Here is a 13,448-nt window from a genome sequence, read left to right on the forward strand (position 1 = left end):
TTAAGTAAAAATAAAAGCGAAAATATCAATCCCAGTTTTGGATTACTTTAATGAACAAAAAAAAAAATTCATATAGCAAAGGATAGTTTCAATCTGCCTACCTCTGGGTTATGGGCCCAGCATGCTTCCATTGCAGTACTCTGCTGCACTTGTAAGTGCAAGAGATCCTGAAGCACTCACTCATCATGCGAAAGTACTAATGTGTTTCTTCATTGGTTGCTGGAAGAAACATCTTACAAAAACTCTCCAGATTATTGACTTTTTAAAGTTTTTCTAGGAAACGTTCTAGATGAATGCTTATTAGTCTTTGTCAGTATGTGCTTTTTGCAAAGTGTCGCTGTGGCGCAATCAGTTAGTGTGTATGGTTATTAACCAAAAGGTTGGTGGTTCAATCCCACCCAGGGACGTAATTGACCTTGTTATCAGATTTTGGTGATCTTTAAGTAGACAAGTCAAAATTTCAAACCCCCTGTTATGGTGTAGGGTACCTGGCCTTCTCTGATGTAATCAGAGTTAGATTTGATTCAGTGATTTTATAAAAACAGCTAGGAAGCACAATTTAGCAGTGGGTTGCAGAGAAAAAGAAATATGCTGGCAAAAAAATCCAATTGAGTGATTAAACAGCTCTTCATTTTCTGGCTTTATTTTTATGCTAACAAATTTGTTCTCTGAAAAGTGTCCACAAAGCCAAGTCTCTGATTAACACCTTTGTAGGGATGGTTTTTCACCTATTACTAAATTAAACTTGCTTCATTGGAAAGGCAGCAAGATGCATCCTCATTTTAATGTCTACTGAAATAATACAGGTTGACACCAGGAAACATTAACGCCACTGCATCCTTGCTGCTTTCGCATGTGGAAGTCTGTTTAATGTGAAAACAAGGTGATATCTAATTAGCACACAGGTAAGGAATTAAGAAAATCTTTATTTAAGGGTGAAGGTGTTTCTCACAAAATCGTTGCCCCAATGCATCATTGAAATTCAAGCTGGAAAGATGATTTTAATATATCACTTGTACATTTTGTATTGCTCTTCTGGTGACAATGTAGTTTGTTTTTGTCAATTACCATTTTAATAATAGGGTAAAGAAAATTAAGTGGATTTTTGAAAGAAAACAATACTGTCAATATACTATTAAAACAAATTAAAATGGTAAAAGTTATTGTACTTTAAGTAAAAATAAAAGAGCAAAAATATCAATCCCAGTTCTGGATTACTTTAATTAACAAAAAAAATGCATATAGCAGAGGATAGTTTCAATCTGCCTACCTCTGGGTTATGGGCCCAGCATTTTTCCATTGCAGTACTCTGCTGCACATGTAAGTGCAAGAGATCCTGAAGCACTCACTCATCATGGGAAAGTACCAATGTGTTTCTTCGTTGGTTGATGGAAGAAACATCTTACAAAAACTCTCCAGATTATTGACTTTTTAAAGTTTTTCTAGGAAACGTTCTAGATGAATGCTTATTAGCCTTTGTCAGTATGTACATTTGTAAAGTGTCTCTGTGGCGCAATCTGTTAGTGTGTTTGGTTATTAATCAAAGGGTTGGTGGTTCAATCCCACCCAGGGATGTAATTGACCTTGTTATCAGATTTTGGTGATCTTTAAGTAGACAAGTCAAAATTTCAAACCCCCTTCTTATGGTGTAGGGTACCTGGCCTACTCTGATGTAATCAGAGTTAGATTTGAATCAGTGATTTTATAAAAAAAACAGCTAGGAAGCACAATTTAGCAGTGGGTTGCAGAGAAAAAGAAATATGCTGGCAGAAAAATCCAATTGAGTGATTAAACAGCTCTTCATTTTCTGGCTTTATTTTTATGCTAACGAATTTGTTCTCTGAAAAGTGTCCACAAAGCCAAGTATCTGATTAACATATTTGTAGGGATGGTTTTTCACCTATTACTAAATTAAACTTGCTTCATTGGAAAGGCAGCAAGATGCATCCTCATTTCAATATCTACTGAAATAATACAGGTTGACACCAGGAAACATTAACGCCACTGCATCCTTGCTGCTTTCTCATGTGGAAGTCTGTTTAATGTGAAAACAAGGTGATATCTAATTAGCACACAGGTAAGGAATTAAGAAAATCTTTATTTAAAGGTGAAGATGTTTCTCACAAAATCGTTGCCCCAATGCATCATTGAAATTCAAGCTGGAAAGATGATTTTAATATATCACTTGTACATTTTGTATTGCTCTTCTGGTGACAATGTAGTTTGTTTTTGTCAATTACCATTTTAATAATCGGGTAAAGAAAATTAATTGGATTTTTGAAAGAAAACAATACTGTCAATATACTATTAAAACAAATTAAAATGGTAAAAGTTATTGTACTTTAAGTAAAAATAAAAGCTAAAATATCAATCCCAGTTTTGGATTACTTTAATGAACAAAAAAAAAATGCATATAGCAAAGGATAGTTTCAATCTGCCTACCTCTGGGTTATGGGCCCACCATGCTTCCATTGCAGTACTCTGCTGCACATGTAAGTGCAAGAGATCCTGAAGCACTCACTGATCATGCGAAAGTAACAATGTGTTTCTTCATTGGTTGCTGGAAGAAACATCTTACAAAAACTCTCCAGATTATTGACTTTTTAAAGTTTTTCTAGGAAACGTTCTAGATGAATGCTTATTAGTCTTTGTCAGTGTGTACTTTTCGCAAAGTGTCTCTGTGGCGCAATCGGTTAGTGTGTTCAGCTATTAATCAAAAGGTTGGTGGTTCAATCCCATCCAGGGACGTAATTGACCTTGTGATCAGATTTTGGTAATATTTAAGTAGACAAGTCAAAATTGCAAACCCTCTCTTATGGTGTAGGGTACCTGGCCTTCTCTGATGTAATCAGAGTTAGATTTGATTAAGTGATTTTATAAAAAAAACAGCTAGGAAGCACAATTTAGCAGTGGGTTGCAGAGAAAAAGAAAAATGCTGGCAGAAAAATCCAATTGAGTGATTAAACAGCTCTTCATTTTCTGGCTTTATTTTTATGATAACAAATTTGTTCTCTGAAAAGTGTCCACAAAGCCAAGTATCTGATTAACATCTTTGTAGGGATGGTTTTTCACCTATTACTAAATTAAACTTGCTTCATTGGAAAGGCAGCAAGATGCATCCTCATTTCAATATCTACGGAAATAATACAGGTTGACACCAGGAAACATTAACGCCACTGCATCTTTGCTGTTTTCTCATGTGGAAGTCTGTTTAATGTGAAAACAAGGTGATATCTAATTAGCACACAGGTAAGGAATTAAGAACATCTTTATTTAAGGGTGAAGATGTTTCTCACAAAATCGTTGCCCCAATGCATCATTGAAATTCAAGCTGGAAAGATGATTTTAATATATCACTTGTACATTTTGTATTGCTCTTCTGGTGACAATGTAGTTTGTTTTTGTCAATTACCATTTTAATAATCGGGTAAAGAAAATTAATAGGATTTTTGAAAGAAAACAATACTATTAAAACAAATTAAAATGGTAAAAGTTATTGTACTTTAAGTAAAAATAAAAGAGCAAAAATATCAATCCCAGTTTTGGATTACTTTAATTAACAAAAAAAATGCATATAGCAGAGGATAGTTTCAATCTGCCTACCTCTGGGTTATGGACCCAGCATGCTTCCATTACAGTACTCTGCTGCACATGTAAGTGCAAGAGATCCTGAAGCACTCACTCATCATGGGAAAGTACCAATGTGTTTCTTCATTGGTTGATGGAAGAAACATCTTACAAAAACTCTCCACATTATTGACTTTTTAAAATGTTTCTAGGAATCATTCTAGATGAATGCTTATTAGCCTTTGTCAGTATGTACTTTTGCAAAGTGTCGCTGTGGCGCAATCAGTTAGTGTGTAAGGCTATTAACCAAAAGGTTGGTGGATCAATCCCACCCAGGGACTTAATTGACCTTGTTATCAGATTTTGGTGATCTTTAAGTAGACAAGTCAAAATTTCAAACCCACTGTTATGGTGTAGGGTACCTGGCCTTCTCTGATGTTTAGATTTGATTCAGTGATTTTATAAAAACAGCTAGGAAGCACAATTTAGCAGTGGGTTGCAGAGAAAAAGAAATATGCTGGCAGAAAAATCCAATTGAGTGATTAAACAGCTCTTCATTTTCTGGCTTTATTTTTATACTAACAAATTTGTTCTCTGAAAAGTGTCCACAAAGCCAGGTCTCTGATTAACACCTTTGTAGGGATGGTTTTTCACCTATTACTAAATTAAACTTGCTTCATTGGAAAGGCAGCAAGATGCATCCTCATTTCAATGTCTACTGAAATAATACAGGTTGACACCAGGAAACATTAACGCCACTGCATCCTTGCTGCTTTCGCATGTGGAAGTCTGTTTAATGTGAAAACAAGGTGATATCTAATTAGCACACAGGTAAGGAATTAAGAAAATCTTTATTTAAGGGTGAAGATGTTTCTCACAAAATCGTTGCCCCAATGCATCATTGAAATTCAAGCTGGAAAGATGATTTTAATATATCACTTGTACATTTTGTATTGCTCTTCTGGTGACAATGTAGTTTGTTTTTGTCAATTACCATTTTAATAATCGGGTAAAGAAAATTAATTGGATTTTTGAAAGAAAACAATACTGTCAATATACTATTAAAACAAATTAAAATGGTAAAAGTTATTGTACTTTAAGTAAAAATAAAAGAGCAAAAATATCAATCCCAGTTTTGGATTACTTTAATTAACAAAAAAAAATGCATATAGCAGAGGATAGTTTCAATCTGCCTACCTCTGGGTTATGGACCCAGCATGCTTCCATTACAGTACTCTGCTGCACATGTAAGTGCAAGAGATCCTGAAGCACTCACTCATCATGGGAAAGTACCAATGTGTTTCTTCATTGGTTGATGGAAGAAACATCTTACAAAAACTCTCCACATTATTGACTTTTTAAAATGTTTCTAGGAATCGTTCTAGATGAATGCTTATTAGCCTTTGTCAGTATGTTCTTTTGCAAAGTGTCGTTTTGGCGCAATCAGTTAGTGTGTAAGGCTATTAACCAAAAGGTTGGTGGTTCAATCCCACCCAGGGACTTAATTGACCTTGTTATCAGATTTTGGTGATCTTTAAGTAGACAAGTCAAAATTTCAAACCCCCTGTTATGGTGTAGGGTACCTGGCCTTCTCTAATGTAATCAGAGTTAGATTTGATTCAGTGATTTTATAAAAACAGCTAGGAAGAACAATTTAGCAGTGGGTTGCAGAGAAAAAGAAATATGCTGGCAGAAAAATCCAATTGAGTGATTAAACAGCTCTTCATTTTCTGGCTTTATTTTTATACTAACAAATGTGTTCTCTGAAAAGTGTCCACAAAGCCAAGTCTCTGATTAACACCTTTGTAGGGATGGTTTTTCACCTATTACTAAATTAAACTTGCTTCATTGGAAAGGCAGCAAGATGCATCTTCATTTCAATGTCTACTGAAATAATACAGGTTGACACCAGGAAACATTAACGCCACTGCATCCTTGCTGCTTTCGCATGTGGAAGTCTGTTTAATGTGAAAACAAGGTGATATCTAATTAGCACACAGGTAAGGAATTAAGAAAATCTTTATTTAAGGGTGAAGATGTTTCTCACAAAATCGTTGCCCCAATGCATCATTGAAATTCAAGCTGGAAAGATGATTTTAATATATCACTTGTACATTTTGTATTGCTCTTCTGGTGACAATGTAGTTTGTTTTTGTCAATTACCATTTTAATAATCGGGTAAAGAAAATTAAGTGGATTTTTGAAAGAAAACAATACTGTCAATATACTATTAAAACAAATTAAAATGGTAAAAGTTATTGTACTTTAAGTAAAAATAAAAGAGCAAAAATATCAATCCCAGTTTTGGATTACTTTAATTAACAAAAAAAAATGCATATAGCAGAGGATAGTTTCAATCTGCCTACCTCTGGGTTATGGACCCAGCATGCTTCCATTACAGTACTCTGCTGCACATGTAAGTGCAAGAGGTCCTGAAGCACTCACTTATCATGGGAAAGTACCAATGTGTTTCTTCATTGGTTGATGGAAGAAACATCTTACAAAAACTCTCCACATAATTGACTTTTTAAAATGTTTCTAGGAATCGTTCTAGATGAATGCTTATTAGCCTTTGTCAGTATGTACTTTTGCTAAGTGTAGCTGTGGCGCAATCAGTTAGTGTGTAAGGCTATTAACCAAAAGGTTGGTTGTTTAATCCCACCCAGGGATTTAATTGACCTTGTTATCAGATTTTGGTGATCTTTAAGTAGACAAGTCAAAATTTCAAACCCCCTGTTATGGTGTAGGGTACCTGGCCTTCTCTGATGTAATCAGAGTTAGATTTGATTCAGTGATTTTATAAAAACAGCTAGGAAGCACAATTTGGCAGTGGGTTGCAGAGAAAAAGAAATATGCTGGCAGAAAAATCCAATTGAGTGATTAAACAGCTCTTCATTTTCTGGCTTTATTTTTATGCTAACTAATTTGTTCTCTGAAAAGTGTCCACAAAGCCAAGTATCTGATTAACATATTTGTAGGGATGGTTTTTCACCTATTACTAAATTAAACTTGCTTCATTGGAAAGGCAGCAAGATGCATCCTCATTTCAATATCTACTGAAATAATACAGGTTGACACCAGGAAACATTAACGCCACTGCATCCTTGCTGCTTTCTCATGTGGAAGTCTGTTTAATGTGAAAACAAGGTGATATCTAATTAGCACACAGGTAAGGAATTAAGAAAATCTTTATTTAAGGGTGAAGATGTTTCTCACAAAATCGTTGCCCCAATGCATCATTGAAATTCAAGCTGGAAAGATGATTTTAATATATCACTTGTACATTTTGTATTGCTCTTATGGTGACAATGTAGTTTGTTTTTGTCAATTACCATTTTAATAATAGGGTAAAGAAAATTAAGTGGATTTTTGAAAGAAAACAATACTGTCAATATACTATTAAAACAAATTAAAATGGTAAAAGTTATTGTACTTTAAGTAAAAATAAAAGCTAAAATATCAATCCCAGTTTTGGATTACTTTAATGAACAAAAAAAAAATTCATATAGCAAAGGATAGTTTCAATCTGCCTACCTCTGGGTTATGGGCCCAGCATGCTTCCATTGCAGTACTCTGCTGCACATGTAAGTGCAAGAGATCCTGAAGCACTCACTCATCATGCGAAAGTACTAATGTGTTTCTTCATTGGTTGCTGGAAGAAACATCTTACAAAAACTCTCCAGATTATTGACTTTTTAAAGTTTTTCTAGGAAACGTTCTAGATGAATGCTTATTAGTCTTTGTCAGTATGTGCTTTTTGCAAAGTGTCTCTGTGGCGCAATCGGTTAGTGTGTTCAGCTATTTATCAAAAGGTTGGTGGTTCAATCCCACCCAGGGACGTAATTGACCTTGTGATCACATTTTGGTGATATTTAAGTAGACAAGTCAAAATTGCAAACCCCCTCTTATGGTATAGGGTACCTGGCCTTCTCTGATGTAATCAGAGCTAGATTTGATTAAGTGATTTTATAAAAAAACAGCTAGGAAGCACAATTTAGCAGTGGGTTGCAGAGAAAAGAAAAATGCTGGCAGAAAAATCCAATTGAGTGATTAAACAGCTCTTCATTTTCTGGCTTTATTTTTATGATTACAAATTTGTTCTCTGAAAAGTGTCCACAAAGCCAAGTATCTGATTAACATCTTTGTAGGGATGGTTTTTCACCTATTACTAAATTAAACTTGCTTCATTGGAAAGGCAGCAAGATGCATCCTCATTTCAATATCTACGGAAATAATACAGGTTGACACCAGGAAACATTAACGCCACTGCATCTTTGCTGTTTTCTCATGTGGAAGTCTGTTTAATGTGAAAACAAGGTGATATCTAATTAGCACACAGGTAAGGAATTAAGAAAATCTTTATTTAAGGGTGAAGATGTTTCTCACAAAATCGTTGCCCCAATGCATCATTGAAATTCAAGCTGGAAAGATGATTTTAATATATCACTTGTACATTTTGTATTGCTCTTCTGGTGACAATGTAGTTTGTTTTTGTCAATTACCATTTTAATAATCGGGTAAAGAAAATTAATTGGATTTTTGAAAGAAAACAATACTGTCAATATACTATTAAAACAAATTAAAATGGTAAAAGTTATTGTACTTTAAGTAAAAATAAAAGAGCAAAAATATCAATCCCAGTTTTGGATTACTTTAATTAACAAAAAAAAATGCATATAGCAGAGGATAGTTTCAATATGCCTACCTCTGGGTTATGGACCCAGCATGCTTCCATTACAGTACTCTGCTGCACATGTAAGTGCAAAAGATCCTGAAGCACTCACTCATCATGGGAAAGTACCAATGTGTTTCTTCATTGGTTGATGGAAGAAACATCTTACAAAAACTCTCCACATTATTGACTTTTTAAAATGTTTCTAGGAATCGTTCTAGATGAATGCTTATTAGCCTTTGTCAGTATGTATTTTTGCAAAGTGTCGCTGTGGCGCAATCAGTTAGTGTGTAAGGCTATTAACCAAAAGGTTGGTGGTTCAATCCCACCCAGGGACTTAATTGACCTTGTTATCAGATTTTGGTGATCTTTAAGTAGACAAGTCAAAATTTCAAACCCCCTGTTATGGTGTAGGGTACCTGGCCTTCTCTGATGTAATCAGAGTTAGATTTGATTCAGTGATTTTATAAAAACAGCTAGGAAGCACAATTTAGCAGTGGGTTGCAGAGAAAAATAAATATGCTGGCAGAAAAATCCAATTGAGTGATTAAACAGCTCTTCATTTTCTGGCTTTATTTTTATGCTAACAAATTTGTGCTCTGAAAAGTGTCCACAAAGCCAAGTATCTGATTAACACCTTTGTAGGGATGGTTTTTCACCTATTATTAAATTAAACTTGCTTCATTGGAAAGGCAGCAAGTGATGTCATCCAAGCATTGGGTCAAAGTTGGCTTCAAACCTCGTCTGCTTATGAAAAGAGAAAAGGGGTATGCAGGGCATGGCGGCCTTTTGCGGTGCTTGGATGACCCCTAGTTCGCATTAAATAATGCAGTCGAGTTTCCCACATTTGGGGAAATCACAGAGGTCAGCATACCCAGAATGCAATGAATGAACCGCACCCTGGGAGAACAGTCTTCATGACCATGGTATCTCCTATGCAAAATAAGTATGATTTGGGATAGGGCTGGGGAGGGCCGCTGCTCAGGCACATCTCTGTCAAGTAAAGGAGATTCAACTGAGGCAGCACAAGGGAACTCTCATCTGGGGACAACAACTGCAGGGAGAACACATATTTTCAGATGAACATGGGAGGGCAGAAGGCTGCCTAATACTGAAGCACCCCCAAACAACAAACCAAATGCAACAACTAGTGCAAGCATTCCTGGGGGAAGGCCTGCAGCAGATGGATTTGCATATGGCGATGTCATCCAAGCAGTGGGTCAAAGTTGGCTTCAACCCTCGTCTGCATATGAAAAGAGAAAAGGGGTGTGCAGGGCATGGCGGCCTTTTGCGGCACTTGGATGACCCCTAGTTCGCATTAAACACCTCCACCCTCCGTCGGTGTGGGGCTCATGTTGGCTATGCCCCAGCCCCTGAAGGATTCAAGCTGATTTCTTGCAGCAGCTGGGCACTGTAACAGCTCCAGAGCTGCTCTGTAAGGCAAGTAAAAGGGTGTGGGCCCTGCAGCACTACCTGTAGTTCGCATTGTGCGAGACCCCTAGTTCGCATTAAACACCCCCACCCTCCTTCGGTGTGGGGCTCATGTTGGCCATGCCCCAGCCCCTGAAGCATTCACGCTGATTTCTTGCAGCAGCTGGGCACTGTAACAGCTCAAGAGCTGCTCTGTAAGGCAAGTAAAAGGGTGTGGGCCCTGCAGCACTACCTGTAGTTTGCATTGTGCATTGGAAGGCACAAAGTAAGCAGACGGGAGGAGAAGTCAGGATAGTGCACAAGGGTATAGACGGGAGGAGCTCAAGAAAAAAGAAGTGGAAACAGACAGCAAACTAGGCTTCCAATGCACAATGCAAACTACAGGTAGTGCTGCAGGGCCCACACCCTTTTACTTGCCTTACAGAGCAGCTCTGGAGCTGTTTAATCACTCAATTGGATTTTTCTGCGAGCATAATTTTTCTCTTACGTCCTAGAGGATGCTGGGGACTCCGTAAGGACCATGGGGGATAGACGGGCTCCGCAGGAGACATGGGCACTTTAAGAAAGACTTTAGATCTGGGTGTGCACTGGCTCATTCTGTCCAGTGCGTCAACAGTGCAGATTTCTTCTTGTTTTTTCTCCCAAATTCTATAACAATGACAGTAAATGTTGTTTCTTTTCAAACAGAACTTTCTTGACCATGCTTCTTTCTTGAAAGATCTGGGAGCACATGGAAAACAGTACAAACCATGCAGTATCACAAGAGCCTTTATTTGATCTTTCATGAAGATAGAGCAGAATTGAGGACACGTCAACAATTTCTGCCGAAGGTGGTTCATCTTTCCACATGGTGCCTTTGGCCACTGACACCTTCGTTGAGTCAAAGTCTCTGGCTGTGGTCAGAACTTTGAAAATTTATGTCACCAGAACGGTTCAGATTAGGAAAACAGAGGCTCTGTTTGTCCTGTATGCTCCCAACAGGATTGGGTGTCCTGCTTCCATGTAGACCATTATGCGCTGGATCTGTGGTAAGATTCAGCATGCTCATTCCACGGCAGGATTGCCGTTACTGAATTAGGTGAAGACCCATTCTACTAGAAAGGTGGGTTCATCCTGGGCAGCTGGTCAGGGAGTCTCGGCATTGCAACTTTGCCGAGCAGCTATTTAGTAAACACTTTTGCTAAGTTTTAAAAGTTTTAGAGTAAAGGAGATTCAACTGAGGCAGAACAAGGGAACTCCCATCTGGGGACAACAACTGCAGTGAGAACACATATTTTCAGATGAATATGGGAGGGCAGAAGGCTGCCTAATACTGAAGCACCCCCAAACGACAAACCAAATGCAACAACTAGTACAAGCATTCCTGGGGGAAGGTCTGCTGAAGACGGATTTGCATACAGTGATGTCATCCAAGCAGTGGGCCAAAGTTGGCTGGAACCCTCATCTGCATATGAAAAGAGAAAAGGGGTATGCAGGGCATGGCGGCCTTTTGCGGCGCTTGGATGACCCTTAGTTCGCATTAAACACCCCCACCCTCCTTCGGTGTGGGGCTCATGTTGGCCATGCCCCAGCCCCTGAAGCATTCAAGCTGATTTCTTGCAGCAGCTTGGCACTGTAACAGCTCCAGAGCTGCTCTGTAAGGCAAGTAAAAGGGTGTGGGCCCTGCAGCACTACCTGTAGTTTGCATTGTGCATTGGAAGGCACAAAGTAAGCAGACAGGAGGAGAAGTCAGGATAGTCCACAAGGGTATAGAAGGGAGGGGCTCAAGAAAAAAGAAGTGGAAACAGACAGCAAACTAGGCTGGAAAGAGACCTGAGACAAAGAGATCTGAATTATATGAGAGCCGACCAGGGGAAACACAAATTATGCAGTCAAGTTTCCCACATTTGGGGAAATCGCAGGGGCAGCACACCCAGGTGAGATACTATAATCAGGACGGTGCTTCTCCCAGGGCAAAGCTCACCCATTGCACTCTGGGTGTGCTGCTCCTACGATTTCCCCAAATGTGGGACACTTGACTGCATAATTTGTGTTTCCTCTGGTCGGCTCTCGTATAATTCAGATCTCTTTGTCTCAGGTCTCTCTCCAGCCTAGTTTGCTGTCTGTTTCCACTTCTTTTTTCTTGAGCCCCTCTCTTCTATACCCTTGTGCACTATCCTGACTTCTCCTCCCGTCTGCTTACTTTGTGCCTTCCAATGCACAATGCAAACTACAGGTAGTGCTGCAGGGCCCACACCCTTTTACTTGCCTTACAGAGCAGCTCTGGAGCTGTTACAGTGCCCAGCTGCTGCAAGAAATCAGCTTGAATGCTTCATGGGATGGGGCATGGCCAACATGAGCCCCACACCAAAGGAGGGTGGGGGTGTTTAATGCGATCTAGGGGTCATCCAAGCACCGCAAAAGGCTGCCATGCCCTGCACGCCCCTTTTCTCTTTTCATATGCAGATGAGAGTTGAAGCCAACTTTGACCCACTGCTTGGATAACATCACCATATGCAAATCCATCTGCTGCAGGCCTTCCCCCAGGAATGCTTGCACTAGTTGTTGCATTTGGTTTGTTGTTTGTGGGTGCTTCAGTATTAGGCAGCCTTCTGCCCTCCCATGTTCATCTGAAAATATGTGTTCTCCCTGCAGTTGTTGTCCCCAGATGAGAGTTCCCTTGTGCTGCCTCAGTTGAATCTCCTTTACTTGACAGAGATGTGCCTGAGCAGCGGCCCTCCCCAGCCCTATCCCAAATCATACTTATTTTGCATAGGAGACACCATGGTCATGAAAATTGTTCACCCAGGGTGAGGTTCATTCATTGCATTCTGGGTATGCTGACCCCTGTGATTTCCCCAAATGTGGGAAACTCGCCTGCATTATTTGTGGTAGTGGGGGACTGTGTTTGTGTTTTCCGCTGGTCAGCTCTGGTAAAAGTCAGATTTCTTTGTCTCAGATCTTCCTCTAGCCTTGTTCTTCTTTCGAGAGTTCCATTGTGCTGCCTCAGTTGGATCTCCTTCACTTGACAGGGGGGTGCCCGAGCAGCGACCCTCCCCAGCTCTAGCCCAACTCCTACTTACCTGCCAGGTGAGATACTATGATCTTGAAGGTGCTTCTCCCAGGGCAAGGCTCACCCATTGCACTCTGGGTGTGCTGCCCCTGCGATTTCCCCAAATGTGGGAAACTTGACTGCATAATTTGTGTTTCCCCTGGTCGACTCTCGTATAATTCAGATCTCTTTGTCTCAGGTCTCTCTCCAGCCTAGTTTGCTCTCTGTTTCCACTTCTCTTTTCTTGAGCCGCTCCCTTCTATGCCCTTGCGCACTATCCTGACTTCTCCCGTCTGCTTACTTTGTGCCTTCCAACGCACAATGCGAACTACAGGTAGTGCTGCAGGGCCCACACCCTTTTATTTGCCTTACAGAGCAGCTCTGGAGCTGTTACAGTGCCCAGCTGCTGCAAGAAATCAGCTTGAATGCTTCAGGGGCTGGGGCATAGCCAACATGAGCCCCACACCGAAGGAGGGTGGAGGTGTTTAATGCGAACTAGGGGTCATCCAAGCGCCGCAAAAGGCCGCCATGCCCTGCATAACCCTTTTCTCTTTTCATATGCAGATGAGGGTTCCAGCCAACTTTGGCCCACTGCTTGGATGACATCACCGTATGCAAATTCGTCTCCTGCAGACCTTCCCCCAGGAATGCTTGTACTAGTTATTGCATATGGTTTGATATTTGATGGTGCTTCAGTATTAGGCAGCCTTCCGCCCTCCCATGTTCATCTGAAAAGATGTGGTCTCC

The 13,448-nt window shown here is 39.6% G+C and overlaps 3 non-coding genes and 1 pseudogene across 3 annotated transcripts; 3 read left to right on the top strand and 1 right to left on the bottom strand.

The window, feature by feature from the left end:
- Nucleotides 1-9,010: 9,010 nt before the first annotated feature.
- LOC135036721 (U1 spliceosomal RNA) lies at nt 9,011-9,189 on the bottom strand (annotated as a pseudogene).
- Nucleotides 9,190-11,578: 2,389 nt separating this feature from the next.
- On the top strand, nt 11,579-11,734 carry LOC135036724 (U1 spliceosomal RNA). Its single transcript, XR_010231387.1, has one exon. It is a non-coding gene; the product is annotated as a U1 spliceosomal RNA (small nuclear RNA).
- Nucleotides 11,735-12,408: 674 nt separating this feature from the next.
- LOC135036625 (U1 spliceosomal RNA) lies at nt 12,409-12,572 on the top strand. Its single transcript, XR_010231324.1, has one exon. It is a non-coding gene; the product is annotated as a U1 spliceosomal RNA (small nuclear RNA).
- A 152-nt stretch (nt 12,573-12,724) lies between these two features.
- Nucleotides 12,725-12,887, top strand: LOC135036659 (U1 spliceosomal RNA). Its single transcript, XR_010231356.1, has one exon. It is a non-coding gene; the product is annotated as a U1 spliceosomal RNA (small nuclear RNA).
- The last annotated feature ends 561 nt before the right edge of the window (nt 12,888-13,448 follow it).

The sequence above is a fragment of the Pseudophryne corroboree genome, unplaced genomic scaffold, assembly GCF_028390025.1.
Source record: "Pseudophryne corroboree isolate aPseCor3 unplaced genomic scaffold, aPseCor3.hap2 scaffold_652, whole genome shotgun sequence".
Taxonomy (NCBI): domain Eukaryota; kingdom Metazoa; phylum Chordata; class Amphibia; order Anura; family Myobatrachidae; genus Pseudophryne; species Pseudophryne corroboree.